Below are 11074 nucleotides of genomic sequence, written 5' to 3'. Positions count from 1 at the left end.
ATTCCTTGTAAAAGGAATTTTACAAAATGATGATCATAGTGTGTTTCTCTTGTCAACATAGGGGGACATTTTGATCATGCTTTGGCCATGCGTATAAGGGTGTGGGACCCGCTTTTCAGCCCCTAGGGCATGGTTGGGTGAAAAGGGTGAAGTATATATGAACTAAAAATGGGCACTCATAAATTGAATTCTTACTAATGCCACCAAAGAATGGAAAGTAAAAAAGGATGGTCGAAAAATAATGAGTATGCCAATGAGAGATATAACTCTCACATATGTGTAAGTTCCTAAGTGGACATAGATTAGGTGACATATATCCACAAAGAGACATGCACACATAATAGTTACTCCCTTTGTCCCAATAAAGGTGGCGGCCTTGTTTTGCATGTTCGTACTTTGACCACTAATTTGACTAGTTAAATATTTGGTGATTGTTAAAATAATTATATCATTAGAAATTTTATTCAAATAATGTATTCAATGGTACGACATGCACAACATATAATTCATATTTGATTGGTCAAATCAAAGGTCAAACTCAAATTTTAAAAAACATGTGCGCCACCTCCTTCGGGACAGAGGAGTCTAGTAAGGAAAGGAACCTGATATCCAAGAACTCATAAATATACGGACTCAATATTTCCTTAAATAACCAGAAACCTATCACTTAGATCTGTCTGCAGCCTAAAAATGAACCACGATGATATTTGTCCTTGATGTTCATGTCCTGAAGGATAAAATCTTCAATGATGATGTAGCCATCGTAGCAAGATCTCTCCTCGACCCATTCTTCTAGAAGACCATCATCGTTCGAAAAACCATCTTCAAAATGGACTACTTGTACAAACAAATGATTATCAACATCTCATATGCCCAATTAAACAATAAATAGATCACATAAACCAAATAAAAGAACTTGAAGCCACATGATCGAACACGTGGCAGGCGTCGAGCTATCAATAATGCAGGAGCACAGATGAGTTTGGCTGGTGTTGTTGACAGGCAAGGAGGCTACCACGAGGATATGCTGAGGAGGACTAGCCCGCCACCCCACCCCACCCCCACCCTCTTGAGTGGTGCACCAACTATAGTGAGAGGAGGCGGACTTGCATGTGCTAGATCTCGGGCCGGAAGGGCCAGCTCTGAGGCATTATAGAGCTCGCATAAGGAATATATTGGGGGTCATCCTAAAGGAGGTTGTGGTGCTTGTATGTGGCATGGGGAGGCCAACAACGTAAGAGAGAAGAGGATTAGAGGATTGTCGATGTGATCACTTAGCTACTAGGATCAAGAAAACTCTGTATCGCCCTAGGTAAGAGGTTTGAGGTGAGAGAAGAATAATTCCTCCCGCCTCCTCGAACTAGTGATGGAGGGCTAGGGTTTAGAGCCCCTAGTCAAGGGGGCACTTGGCACTTTTTTTTGCTTGAATCCCCAAAATCTGCATTTAAGGGCTTGGTAATGGTTCATGCCGGAGATGCTGAAACACCAAGGACATGAAGTCCACCTTGGTGCTCCCCTAGAACCAGAGGCGTGCGCACCATCATCACGGGATTTTCCCGTGACGTGTGGGGAAAGTTGACACTACATGTCTTCGTGCGTCGTTTTGTGCCATGAAACCTAACCTACATGTCTCCTAGTTGAGAAATGTTGTTAGAGATAACGGGGTAGAGGCCCAATGGTTAGTATCTGTTATCACCAGATTTTAGCCAAATCAGAAGATGGGCCGTGATTGAGATGGGCTTGGAGGATATGCACATAAAGTATTTCTGAATCGGCCTCGTGCGAGAATTTGGGCTAGATTGCCCGTGTATCTGTACATTATAGTAGATCAAGTTTTAGTTTAGAATTAAGAGATAGAGTTTGGTTCGTACACAGTTAGGTTTATTCCAAAGATAGAAAGTCCACGGACTATAAATATGTACCTAGGGTTATTGAGAAAGGAGGACGATCACGTTCACAACAAACACAATCTAGGCGCATCGCCACCCCTTGTTTCGAGGGTTTCTTCCGGGTAAGCGTCATGCTGCCTAGATCGCATCTTGCGATCTAGGCAGTATCAGTTTATTCGTTGTTTGTGTTGCTCGTACCGGAAGCCTTGTTGATGGCGAGCAATACTGTTATCATAGATGTTTTTGGGCTAGCATCGATACTTTTATGATATGTTTGCTTAGTTATGCTGCCCCTAAATATCTAGCTGCCTTTGCACCTATTTTAGGTGTAAGGGCAGCGTCTTGCTTGGACTTTATTTTAGTAGATCTGATCTGTTATGGTTGATCCTTGTTCTCCAAGGATTTGTTTGATATCCGCATGGTCAGGCCTTGCAAACGGGTTGAACGATCCAGTAGTGCGTGAGGTATGGTTTTGCCGATCCAAGAGGGGTTGTTCCGGGAATTGACTCTGTGTTGGTTTTTAGGCCTCTTCTTGGATTAGTTTTCTGTTATCTTTCGTATCTGCCAGGCTCAACTACGTGTAGGACGTTCCAATTATGCGGTGAAAACCTTAGACTGTCGTAGATTGATTAAACTTGGTACTGATCAAGCAGGAACCCCATGTTATCGTAGATCCAATACAAACCATGGATGAATCAGCTCTTTGAGCTGATTTACAGGATAACCTGAGAGCCAATCGAGGCTCGGATTTAATGTTTACGTGTCTGCCATGCAGGAAACTAATCGAAGCAATCCATCACCTTCCTGACCAGGTATAGGTCAGGTGGCACGCCCTCGCAACCGCCAGGACGTGTGCCGGAGCATTGCGGGCCGTCGCCCGAGGGACCAGGACCCACCAGCAGTTCTGGGAGCCTCCCGGCTCTTCGTGTTGCTCGTCGCTGCTCGGCGGTGGGTTTTGGCAGGCAACACATTCTGGCACGCCCGGTGGGACATTCTATAGCAACTACGTCAACATCTGCAGCTGAGATGGCGGACAGGCCAATCATGTACGAAGACCTGCCTGAGGAGCACAAGAAGAAATATGATGAGATTAAAGCTGTCTTCGAAGCCGATCTCATCGGCTCTTTCGAGAGGACCCGTAAACATGGCATCAGGTGGAAAGGGTTCTCACCCGACGGCATTCTCGACGAAGTAGATCTGTCTCTCCCTTCAGAGGAACGCACCAGAGCTCTGCGCCAGGAAGTTAACTACATGGTGGCTCATTCTCTACACCGTCATTCTGAGAGCCTGGTGAACGCTTTCGAGCGTATTGCGGTTCGCGTGGTTCAGGAAATCATGAAGCATCAGTACTCTCCGTCAGGGCCTACCCTAGGGACTCACCGGGGAGAGATACCATTCCAGACCAGACCGCAGCTGCCATTCACGCTTGCAGCTCCAGAGCCACAGGGTTCACCGGCATACGTCGTCTACAAGGTTGGAGGCGATCCTGGCGATTGCCAATTCCTGTATGAGCCGCCTAAAGAGATCCCACATGGATACATGTGCACATACGTGCCGGACTGCAATAACTTGGCGCGCACGAACCAGATTGCAGCAGGAGGGATTCCTGGAGCGCACGCCGATAAACAGGCGTGGCTAGCTAAATATGCCACCGGAACGAGTCATGAAAGCTTAGCCCCTGCAGCTCATATCGTGGAACAAATCAGTACAATCTTGAGAGACCAATTCGGCATCCTGCCAAAGAGGAGAACAGTCGGCTATTCCAAGCCGTACCCCAACGAATATGATTTGATCCCGCTGCCGCCCAAGTATCGGCTCCCTGAGTTCTCAAAGTTCAATGGATCAGAAGGGTCTAGCTCAATTGAGCATGTGAGCCGATATTTGGCACAATTGGGCATGATTTCAGCATCAGACCCGTTACGTGTCAGGGTTTTTGCGCAATCTCTCACAGGACCAGCTTTTGGGTGGTACACCTCGTTGCCACCAGATTCAGTCCGGACATGGAAGCAACTGGAAGAGCAGTTTCATGTGCAATATCACTCACAAGCTACCGAGGCTGGCATTGCCGATCTGGCACAGGTGCGGCAGAAGCGAGGAGAAACGGTGTCAGAGTACATTCAGCGTTTCAGGACTGGCAAGAACCGATGTTATTCGGCTCGTTTAACTAAGAAAGAAGCAGTCGATCTGGCAGTGTTGGGCCTCGCAGCGCCGATCAAGGATCTGGCTTTCCAAGTGGAATACAATTCACTGGCGCACATGGTTCAGAAATTAACATTGTATGAGCAGCGCCACCCAGAATTGTACCAAGATAAGTTCAAACGCCCGATAGGCCTGGTCGAAACAGAAGAAGTTGAGGACTCTGCAGAAGACCAGGAAGTAGCTGTTGCTGAATGGGCTCGGGGGGCAGCTCCCGTGTCCTGCAAATGGGTGAAACAACAAGGGCCTGCAAAAGGGTTTGACTTCGATGTAAGCAAAGCTGAGCAGATATTCGATTTATTGCTTAAGGAAAAACAGCTGAAGTTACCCGAAGGCCATAAAATCCCTACGGTGCAAGAAATGAACGGGAGACCGTACTGCAAGTGGCATCACTCATTCACCCATATCACCAATGACTGCAAAGAATTGCGTCAGCAGATCCAAATGGCGATAGAACAAGGCCGTTTGATCCTGGGTCAGTTTGCCATGAAAGTGGACACGCAACCGTTTCCTGGCGTCAACATGGTGGAAATCAATCACTCCACGAGGCACCAACTAGATTTCTCATTCGATATTAACATGGCAGGGCCTGTATACCACCATGGCAGGGATAAAGAAGAAATCGGTCACTCCCGCGGCAAGGAAAAGGAGGAGGCCGGCCCACGCGACCGGCCCCGATATGATGACAGACAGTACATCACCGAGGAACAAGTGAGAAACGTGCGGTATCAACGACCGCTCTCTGCGCATCTCCTTAACAAATATGAGCATCAGTACGACCGACGCCGGCGGTACGATGTAGACAACGGAAAATATCGTCGGTATGATAGAGACGACGAAGGATATGAGCACCGCGCTAAGGGAAGTCAAGAGAGCAGGAAGACATGGACAGACACTGGGATTGTCCTTTCTTTAAGCACTGCTGGGATTCAGGAATGAGCCGATTGCCTACAATCGATAATTGCCCGGAATGTAGACAGCAGAAGAAGGACACAAGTGAGGTTTCGGTGTTCAAGCGTCTAGGGCCTCTCCCATCTCAGAACCGACGAGCTGAGTCATCTCGGGGGGAAAATTTCGAGGAGTCAGGAGATGAAGAAGAAGATAGATACCACCGGCCAAGGTGGTGCCCTGATGGACTCAGTCACTCCCAAAAGCGTAGGGTTCAGCAGCTACGTAGCCTGGAGGAAGCCGAGGCGCAATACCTGCACACATTGAGGAAAACGCGGCCTGATCTGGCCGTGAAAATTCAGCAAACTTTGGAGGCGGAGAATCGTCCATCGAAGAAAGAATGGCGCCCAAACAAATAAAAGCTGATGCGAAGGCATCGGCTGGCACAAATATGGTGTTCCTACTTCCGTCGGAGTTTTGTGCTCCAAGAACCGAAGAAGTGCCGGTAGCGCAGTTTGACTGCGGCCCACGGCCAGTTATCTTTGAAAAGCCACGAGAGAAGAGCTACAAACATTTGAAGGCCCTGTACCTAAAAGGATATATCAATGGGCAGCCTGTCAGCAAGATGATGGTTGACACAGGAGCGGCAGTCAATATAATGCCATACTCCATGCTACGGCGTTTGGGACGCTCTAACGCAGATCTGATCAAAACCAACGTCACGCTAAGCGACTTCAATGGCCAAGCATCAGAAACGCAAGGCGTTCTGAACGTGGATCTAACCGTGGGCCGAAAAACCGTCCCTACATCATTCTTCATTGTCGACAGCAAAAGCACGTACGCTGTCCTGCTAGGGAGGGATTGGATTCACGCCAACTGCTGCATTCCATCCACAATGCACCAATGCCTGATACAGTGAGATGGAGATGAAGTGGAGGTCGTTCATGCAGATGACTCGATCGAGATCTCAATAGCTGGCATGAATATTTGGGACGCAGACGACCAAGAGCCGATCTCTGGAGTCAGTTTGGACGGCTGTGAGCTCATCGAAGCTTCAAAAAACGGGGTGAGGCTGGTCTTATCCACCGGCCTGACAGAGTAGCAAGTGCAAAGTCAATGGACGTACGTGGCAAGGCCGATCCCTGCGATCGGCCCCAAAAAATAAAAAGCAATGATCTCACCTCAAGCATGTCACGTAGTCGTAGTAGGGAGACTCCCTCCCGTAGTAGAGCACAAATAAGTTGTAAACCTTCATGGAGCAATGCAATCCAAAAGGGGGCCGATTCCAGCAATCGGCCCAAATTATCCTCACCATACGTTTTGCCTGCGTTCAGCATCGATCTAGCAGGCGACGGAAAGCGTCAGGCTACAAGGACGAAGCAGGTGGAGTCGATGTTCAGGTACAGTTCCTGGAATCGGATGACTGGAGAGACGATATCTTCAATTACTTGAAAGATTCGGCTCGGGGGGCACCTAAACGGATAAGGTACAAGGCCATGAAGTATGTACTTATTGGGATGACATGCTCTACAGGACTTTGGAAGGGTTACTCCTCAGATGTCTGGGACCAGCCGAGTCAAATCGACTCGTACACGAGGTAACGCATACATGCTCGAGGAGCTGAGCGGTGTGAAATTCCCAGTGGCTGTCAATGGTCAGCACCTCAAGAAATATTTCCCAAGTATGTGAGATGACGGGCAGTGAAATATGGGGGCCGATGCACGGAATCGGCTAGTAAAAAAAATATACAAAGCAACAGGACGCAAAGCACAGCCGATGCACAGACATCGACTTTAGACTAAAAAGCCGATGCGCAGCCATCGACTCTAGAGGTACAAACTGTTACAAGGTATCAGGTTACATGGATAGGCTCTACTGAAGGAATGCCTCGAAGGCATGGAGGGCGTCAGCACGGACACGATCCACCTCGGCGATCTCGGCCTCGTCATCTTCGTCCCCGCCTGTTACTAGCTGTTTGCTCAGGGCACGTATTTCTGCCAGATCAGTTCTCAGTTGAGCTTTGAGACCTTCTGCTTCTTCTTGGGAGCGGGCAATAAGAGCTTCCTTATCAGAAATAAGCTGTTTGGTTGCCCGTACCCTCTCTTCAAGGTCCTCCAATTCCTTTCGCAAGGTCTCAAGTTCGGCGGTGCTGACAGAGGTGTCAGTTTTGGCATCTAAGGCCGCCTTTTTCTCATTAAGCCGCTGACATTTGTCTGCAATATCGGCTTTCAACGGAAGTTGGGCGTGGCGTAGATCGATTCTCTGACGAGCTAACTTCACCCTTGACCTGTAGGCAGACAGAGTCACAACTGGCCAAAGTTTCACCTGCAACGTTACCGGGAGGTGGTGCTGGATTTCTTCAAGAACACTCTTCACTTCCTCGGGGTCTTCGACCAACGTCTCGATCGGAGAGGAAAGCATGGCTTTGAGACGCTGAAATTGACGTAGGACAGCGCTGGGTCGTGGTTCATCGCATGCCGTAGAAGGAGCTGGTTCGATGGATTCAGGGTCGAACGTTAGCAAGCCCGAGAGGTCACAACCCTGACAAACAGAAACAGCGTCAGTATGCAGCAAAAGGGAAGGGTAAGCCAAACGAAAGGAGTATACCTCTCCTGAAACCAGGGGGACAGCCGATAATGAGGTAATCGGCTCTTGTGTTTCTGCTGGGGGCTTGGCCATATTGGCGACCTTGTCAACGGCACCTTGAGGGATTACTGGATCCAGGTTTGCGGAGGGCATCTGTACTTCCTCGACTCCCCCACTAGAAGTGTCATCAGTCTGCAAAGGAGGTGGTTAGCCGATGTGAGCAGCAATGGATTAGCATGAAAAGTGAGCTGGGGAGAGTATGGAGGGTAATTACATTTGAAGCCTCTTGGTTTGATGAAGGGGCTCGCAGTTCCTTTCGAGTCCTCTTGGTGCATCGGCTCTTTGTGCGTAGACCGCCTTGCCCCGCTTTGATTGGAGCTTGGGGGACAACAGGTTCAGGAACTAGCCTTTTCCTGGAAGCCGATGGTGGCAAATCTGGCTGGCTCTGCGTGGTGATTTTCCCAGAGTTACCTGAGCTCGAATCCCCTCGACTAGATCGTGTTTCCTCGCTGGAGTTGTCTTCGGTGGAGGCCTATAAAAGAAGAGTTAATAAGCACAAGCATGTTTGCAGAAGCCCATAAGGATAGATGAAATCAGTCAAGGCATGGATCAACGTACGTGCAAGCTCTCTTGACCTGGAGAAGGGCTCCGTCGCTTCAAAGTTTTCCTGGCGGCTACCTTCCTCACAGTCGTTCTTGCCTTAGTTGGGGCTCGGGGGGCAGCTGGCCCGGAAGATACTTTGCTCTTGGAAGCCGATTTTGGTGAAATCGGCTGGCTCTGCATCACGACCTTTTTTAAGGGTGGCGAGCTTTTGCAGAAGAGGACCACAGGAGCCGGTGGGAAGAATTCAAAAGGGGAGCCATCATCACGTGTAGGTTCTGGACCGTCTTGTTGCTGCAAGGAGACAGAGCAAGGTTATAGAAATCATTGTAACCAACCTCAAGAAAATCCACCTCAAGAAAATTTGCGAGTGGTAGTACCTGTTCTGCAGGGATATCATATTCAGCATCGAGTTGTTTCAGCAACGGTCCCAGAGCTCTCCTGAAGGCATGAGTTTTCCACATTGACCACCAGGTCTCAAAACTATCGGTTGACGAGGTGAAAGAGAGGTTGTTAGGGACTAGAATGGTTAGAGCATCAAAGAAAGAGTAACACCTCTGACCGGTGAGGAGGTCGGGCAAGTCAGCTCTGCTCTCTGTTAAGTGGTGGAGGAAGAAATGGGGAGACACCTGCCCAAGACCAAACTGCCGGGCTGCTACGACCGGCTGATAGGACTCATAACCAGGTTTGATTATTCTGTTTGATGTGCTCATGCCAACTGGAAGGAAGCAGGGACGGATCATGGTGGAATACAAGTGCTGGGTGCTGGGGTCATCGGCAAAGCTGTCTAGCCTGAAGGAGACTGGATTTTCAAAATTTTCAGCTTCCGTGTAAGGAAAGAAGAGAGGATTGTCCAGGCCTTGGAAGAAAATGTTGAACCACTTTAATGCTTCCTTGGGGATCATTTTACTACCTGGAAGGCTATACAAGGCTTGGCCGTAGCTAGTGCATCGGATCTGCTTCCCATTAGCGTCTGGAAAGGTGCAAGTGGCCAAAAGTGGGAAGCTTGGGATATGGTTCTGGAAATACAGCTGAGCCCATAGCTGAATAAACCACCAGGGACCTCCTGTTTTGACTGTTTGTTGGGAGAATAATTTGACAGGCATTAGTTGGAGATATCGATAGACCTCTCCAAGGAACAGTTTGCCGAGGCCAAGCTGGGTGCCTCTGGCAAGTTCATAGGCCAAGGAAAGATAATTCTTGGTCGGAGCAAGTGAAGGGCCATAGAATATGAAGTGTTCAAACCAGAAATTTAGGAAGGCCGTGTGTTCTTTCTCTGTTACAGGGCCTTTATTTTTCATATAGCGTCGAAGATAAGCACCCTAGTTTGTGCACTCTGTTTTGGAAGAGAGTTTGAAAGGGACCTTTGGCAGCATAAAAGCAGAGGGGCTGGGAGATGTGATGTCTAGACCAGTGATCATTACCACATCTAGCAGAGTTGGTATCATGGGGCCGTGGCCAAACACGAAGCAGTTCAGAGCATCAGACCAGAAGTAGCCGATGATTTTTAGAAGGTTTTCATGCTTCTCAAGGGGAGACAATGATAAGGACAGAGCATCGGCTATTCCTGTGGTTTCCCATGTGGATTGGTAAGTTTTGGATACTCTACTATACCAGGAAACCCAATCTTCAGGAGGGTTAGGCCAGGCTCGTAAGCAGTCAGCCCAAGAAGTTAGATCTAAATTTTGGCTCACGAAGGGGATCCTATTGGCCTCGCAAGAAATCAGATGGGCAGGATTCTCGACAGTACGGGGGCCAAGACAAAGAGAGTTTGGAAGAGAAGGATGCAGCAACATAATGTCTGATACCTAAAATTAATGGTGGAATAAAGCATTAATTCAGATGTTTGATATTAGTTCTAACACTATGCTCGGATGGCGAGGGGCAGTTAAGGATTACCTTCAGGCCAGAGACTGTTGCGTTGGCATTGGACGATTCCGCCATCTGATTCGTCGGCGGAGATGAATCTGCGCGATTGGGGATCTGGGATTCACGTTGCCGCGAGTTGAATCTGTTCGATGGGCAATTGGAGATCTGAGACGAGGGTCACAGGTTACCGTTTGGAATTTGGGGAATGTCCGCTTGGATTTGTCTAAATAGGTAACTGAGTCTGGCCTTGCTGGAGTTTTTTGGTAAAAGGCCGATGCGTTGCCATCGGCTCTTTGTGCGTTGACCTACTTTGACAATCGGAAAAATCAAACATGGAAGCCTTCTTCATTGATTAAAAGGGGGATTTTTACAATAAGAGCCGATTGCTCGGAAAAGGAGGATCTGCTGCCTAATGCACTACTACTACTAGCCCTATTCTAGTAGTCCCTAATCTAGGGGCCGTCGCTGCCCTCGTCGTCGCCGTCCTCGCCGCTATCGGCGCTGCTGCCGGCGATGTCATCGTCGCTGCTGCTGAAGCCGTCGGCAGGAGCTTCTTCTTCGTCTTCGTCGTCGTCGTCGTCCTCCGACCCGGCGTGGAAGCGCTTCGCCGGCGGGTACTCGTCGGAGGAGGTGTCGTCCTCCGCTTCATCCTCCTCGTCGGAGGAGAGGTCCGCGCCCTAGGAGAAGGCGTCGTCGTCGCTCTCTTCCTCCAACTCCCCGTCAACGAGGAACTGGAGGTTATCCTCCCCGTCGGTCAAGGATTCGTCATCCTCTGACCCGACGGAGAAGTCCCAATCCACCTCGTCCCACCACAGTGGAGCGCGGGCCTCGTACGCCGCTTTTGGGTCGTACTCCGGCATCGGCTCGCTGGAGGAGGAGGATTGGAAGGAGAGACCCGAAGAGGCAGAGGAGGAGTCCATGGTTGCAGAGGAGGGTTTTTTTTCGATTGCTAATGCGGAACAGGAGAATGAAGAGGTAAACTGCTTGGATGCGGTTAAATAAAGGGTGTACAGTAGAAGATGATTCAATGTTGTGGCAGTTTCGAG

The sequence above is a fragment of the Lolium perenne genome, chromosome 6, assembly GCF_019359855.2.
Source record: "Lolium perenne isolate Kyuss_39 chromosome 6, Kyuss_2.0, whole genome shotgun sequence".
NCBI classification, from domain to species: Eukaryota; Viridiplantae; Streptophyta; class Magnoliopsida; order Poales; family Poaceae; genus Lolium; species Lolium perenne.
Note: the sequence above shows the minus strand (reverse complement) of the source record.